The sequence below is a fragment of the Penaeus monodon genome, chromosome 9 (genome assembly GCF_015228065.2).
Source record: "Penaeus monodon isolate SGIC_2016 chromosome 9, NSTDA_Pmon_1, whole genome shotgun sequence".
Classification (NCBI taxonomy): Eukaryota; Metazoa; Arthropoda; class Malacostraca; order Decapoda; family Penaeidae; genus Penaeus; species Penaeus monodon.
The window spans coordinates 51,428,348-51,433,347 of NC_051394.1; the positions used below are offsets into that span (position 1 = coordinate 51,428,348).

A 5,000-nucleotide genomic window follows, 5' to 3' on the forward strand; every position below is an offset into this window, starting at 1 on the left:
ATACATGTTCTGCCACAACTGAGATCTTCGAAAATAGTTAATATATTTACTGACTACTTACTACAACTTTGACAATCTTTAAAAATTAAACAGTTTGTATTTACCTCGTTTTGGGCTTCAAGAGAAAACTTACTGCGTATGTTTGGGAGCGCTGAATGAATCCTATACACCCCGGCCTAAAAATGTCTTAAACATAGGCATTGTTTAGGTGCTGGCAGTATTCGTGACAAACTTCCATCATGCTTGGCATCTGTAAAATAGACTTCTTTGTATATTTAAAAAAATAGTATATATCAATGAACGAGGTACCTGTTTTTTGGTCTAGTCTTGTTAAAGGACATAGTTCCTGGAACGAGAGAGAGAGAGAGAGAGAGAGAGAGAGAGAGAGAGAGAGAGAGAGAGAGAGAGAGAGAGAGAGAGAGAGAGAGAGAGAGAGGAGAGAGAGAGAGAGAGAGCGAGAAATGACGCGATGGACAATCGACCATTAAACCAATAGCCGACCGCGGAAATGTCTGCTTGATTCTATTGTAAAATTAACGAAAGTACTCTATGGGTAGACAATACATTGTCCTTCCAATTCGCACACATGGTTTGCCCTAGGGGAGTTTTACCTCCTGGGACATCCCTTCCAATACACGCACCTATGGAAGAATTCTTTTTTAGGATAAACAAGTCGATTGCTAATAAAGCGATGTACTGCAACATCCTCATGGCAAGTTTCGTCATCGTACCTTATTGCTAACAAGCCTTTGAATGCAGGTGTCGGCTCTAGACCTCGCATAATGTTTGTCTCTTGCTTTCTCCTAACAACAGTTTTACAACAATTAAAATATATTGAAAACTGAATGAGACGGTTTCAAATCAAATTAAATTGGCGCTCACTTTTTACACTAGGTTCATCACTCTTATGGAGAATATCCCTAATATGCAATACAATTAACACAACGGTGTACATAATTAATAATTCCAAAGAAAAATGTTAATTGCCAAATAATCAAGCGTTCTGTGGCCTCTGGCAAAAAGATTGTTCTGCGCTCTGGCAATGGCCAACATAACACCACCTAGAATATTCATGCAATATAGATCTTGGACTGGGTCTTAGGTATTTGTCATTTCGTGGTAAATATGAGGCCACAGCAGCTGTACCTGTGTTGTTTCTTATGCTCTATAAGATGGCAGTCTCCGTTTCTCTCATATCGCTCTCGGTAACATGAACCAATGATAAATTCAACTCAGACAAGTAAACACGAATCAGACTATCTCTCTCCAAACGCCTCCTACGAAAATGCAAAGTAGTCTGAGACATAAAAACAAGGCGCATTCTTTTCAAACAATTACACAGACAGTGCAGTTCTATAATAGTATTCCTGCTACATGATAATATAAACGTGTGTTGTGTCCAGCATAATAACACGTCTTAGTCACACTTATCATAACAGAATTCATTTTTACCACATATATTTAACCTATAATTCGTTTCGGATACTGCAACTTAGTCCTTACCTTCCATGGTCTCTCGGAAGACGGTAAAAATGAAAGGCTTCGTCTTGTATTCCTCTCTACGCATCATGAAGCAGATGAACTGATACTCCGTCGTGAGGTTCGAGCCTTCGCGTCTGTGTTCGAAACCTCCGAGACTTGGACCTCAGGCATCTGTTTACCCAGATGAATCATTCCCTTCGTTCACTTGAGCTTTTCTACAAGGTGCGCTTCGCCCAAACCGCTCGGGGTGAAAGGTTTCGCCGCGCAGGGCACCGATCAGCTGATTCGTAAACGAACTGCCAGTGAGAATTGTCGCGAGAGAGATGAATTGCTTTCCTTAGTGAGTGGTAATAAAGTAATAAAGGCTCGAAATCGATGTACACGGCTTCTATACCACACAAACAGTAATGTCTAACAAAAACGGGCAGTTCAGTTCATTTGCAGTTCAGACAGATGTACTATGAGACCCTAAGTTGGCGTCCATATTGGTGGTTCACAAACGGCCGGGAAGCGAACTGCCTCCAGCCGTTGCCTGTTCGCCACGCAGCGCTTCCGGAATGTTCTGTTAATATCTTGATTTTGATTTATTTTATGAATAACAAACATACATGTATACAGACACCCACATATGTATACACATATATGCACACATATGTATACACATGTATATGCACATATATGCACACATGCACACATAGGCACACGCATTTTAACCGTTCTCTGTTTACACAGGAATATATATAGATACGTATGGTTGTGAAGATTGGGGTTCAGTGAAAAAGTATAGCCTTTAGCCTTTTGTTTTCGAGGCGCAATTTTGATAAATAAATGCATAGAAAATAAGAAAAAAATCGATATCACATCCACAATTCCTTCTGTTCATACACTTCAGTCATGTCACTATGTTCACTTCATATATCTTACTCGCTCTTTTCAATTTTTCAAAATAGCTTCCGAGCAACATTCTATTGTACTCGTCCACTGATAATGACTTCACGTTCTGCAATGTCCAGCCACTGTCGTGCGGTTGCAGGATTCCACTGTGTCTCTGGGCATACATGCACCGCCTTTGGGGTAGTGAATTTGTAATTAGAAAGAAATATGCTGCTGCTGTCTGCGACCTCTCTCAAGCGCCACCAGTTCAGTCATCCACAGCTGTTTAATTCAAAGCACCTCGTCACCTCCCACGGGCGCTTTTCACACACACACACACACCTAAACAAACACAAGCAGGTCGTCAATGCTTAAAGCTGTGGCTGTGTGCTTCAACACACACACACACACACACACACACACACACACACACACACACACACACACACACACACACACACACACACACACACACATACACACACACACACACATACACACATACAAAACACAAACATATATATATATATATATATATATATATATATATATATATATATATATAATATACATTATATATATATATATATATATATATATATATATATATATATATATATATATATATTATATATATATATATATATAATATATTATATATAAATATATATATTATATATATATCATCTATCTATCTATATCTATCTATCTATCTATCTATCTATTATCTACATCTATATCTATTATAATATAATACTGATACTATAATAATACTATATATATAATATATTATAATCGTTAATTAATACGGTAAATCGTAGACCATTAGAAGTCCTATTGTCAAGTTTATTCACAATGAACGTTTTTCGTTATTTCACGGGGGAAATATACAGTGCAAATCAGTTTTCAAAAAATGTTGGATAGTTTTTAATTCAAAGTTTGACGTTGGTTTCAAATCCTCTAAATTACGTAAACTGGATGTTTATGGCTCGCTCTCGCATTGCCAATTGTTGGTTTATAATTTTCTGTTAGAAAGAGAGAGAGAGAGAGAGAAGAGAGAGAGAGAGAGAGAGAGAGAGAGAGAGAGAGAGAGAGAGAGAGAGAGAGAGAGAGAGAGAGAGAGAGAGAGAGAGAGAGAGAGAGAGAGAGAGAGAGAGAATGTTTATAGACAAATAGAAAGAGATAGATAGAAAAGTAGAAATATAAGATAGATAAAGAGACAAACAGATAGATAAACAGGTAGACAGATAGAAAGGAAAGTAGACTTGACTTATAAAGAGAATGGAAGATATAGAGAGATATCCAGATAGATAGTTGAACAGATAGACAGAAAGATATAAAGACAAACACACAGACAGAACGATAGATAGATGATGTATAGATGATAGAGATATACAGAGCCACGAGACACCTCTCCCCTCCCCCTCCCTCACCACCGGCTCAGAGCGCGGAAGCCTCAAAGACCGCGATCGTCCCACGAAGCACGAGGCCGGGGTTTCCACACAACGGGCTTCCGGAAACGAAGGGTGCTTCAGTGAGATTAAACGAAGGTGTACGAAGCGGATATTGCGAGACGAGTATCTCCCTGGCCGCCGCCCGTTGCATACGCGATCACATTTTAGTTACTTTGCATACTTTTTGGCTCGAGGGAAAAATGTCGACGGAGGTCGTTTGGCGAAGGGAGGGCGCAGCAAGCATGGAGGGGGGGGGGCGTGGGGGGGAGGCATGGAGTTGGGGGAAATTTTTGGCTGTGGAAAGACGTCGGAAAATGGGTGATATTTGGCAGTAATTTTCTTCGTTATTATTATCACTGTTGTTGTAATTTATTATTATTATTGTTGATATCATTATGGTAGTGATAATAATGATAATGCTAGTAATGATAATAGTAATCATGATAATGAGGGAATGGTAACGATGATAATAATATTGGTAATAATGATGATAATGATAATAATATTAATAATAAAAACAATAATGATGATAACGATATTGATTGATAATGATAATGATAATGATAATAATAATAATAATGATAATAATAATAATAATAATAAAAATAATAATGATAATAACTATTGATAATAGTGATAATAAGGAGGATTATCATCTTCATTAATATCATCATTGCCATTATCAGTATTCTTAAAATATTAATCATTAAGAATAAAGAATTCTGCCAAAATGATTATCATTCCCTAAACAGTACTCATAACAATCACGGATTAAAAGTAACAACGGCAATACATATAAGAATATAAAGCAGTTTATGTCCAGGCATCACGTTTTTCCCTTTTTATATTCTTTATTATATTCTTTACCATTCTCTCCCCTCCGCCTTTCCCTCTAGTCTCTCCTCCAATTTTTCCTCCCTCCCTCTTCCCTCCTTCTCATTCTCCTCCACCTCCCCCGCCCTCCCTCCCTCCCTCCGCCTTCCTCCCTCTCCACACTGCTCTCTCTCCTCCACCTCCTTCTGCCTCCTTCTCCCTCCCCCGCCCCCCTTTGCTCCCTCCCCTCCCTCCGCCTCCCGCCCTTCCCTCCCCTCCCTCCGCCTCGCGCCCTTCCCTCCCCTCCCTCCGCCTCCCGCCCTTCCCTCCAGGCAAAAGGAAAGTGAATGGTCAATACTAAACCTTTATGTGCATGCA

At 39.1% G+C, this 5,000-nt stretch overlaps 1 long non-coding RNA gene across 1 annotated transcript in view; it reads right to left on the reverse strand.

Moving 5' to 3' along the window:
- LOC119577265 overlaps nucleotides 1-2,155 on the reverse strand; it is a 3,145-nt gene extending 990 nt beyond the window's left edge. The window contains exons 1-2 of the long non-coding RNA XR_005229115.1: nucleotides 1,504-2,155; nucleotides 134-250 (exon numbers count right to left, since the gene is read on the reverse strand). This is a non-coding gene — a long non-coding RNA (uncharacterized LOC119577265). The remainder of the gene's footprint in view (nucleotides 1-133; nucleotides 251-1,503) is intronic.
- Nucleotides 2,156-5,000: the final 2,845 nt, after the last annotated feature.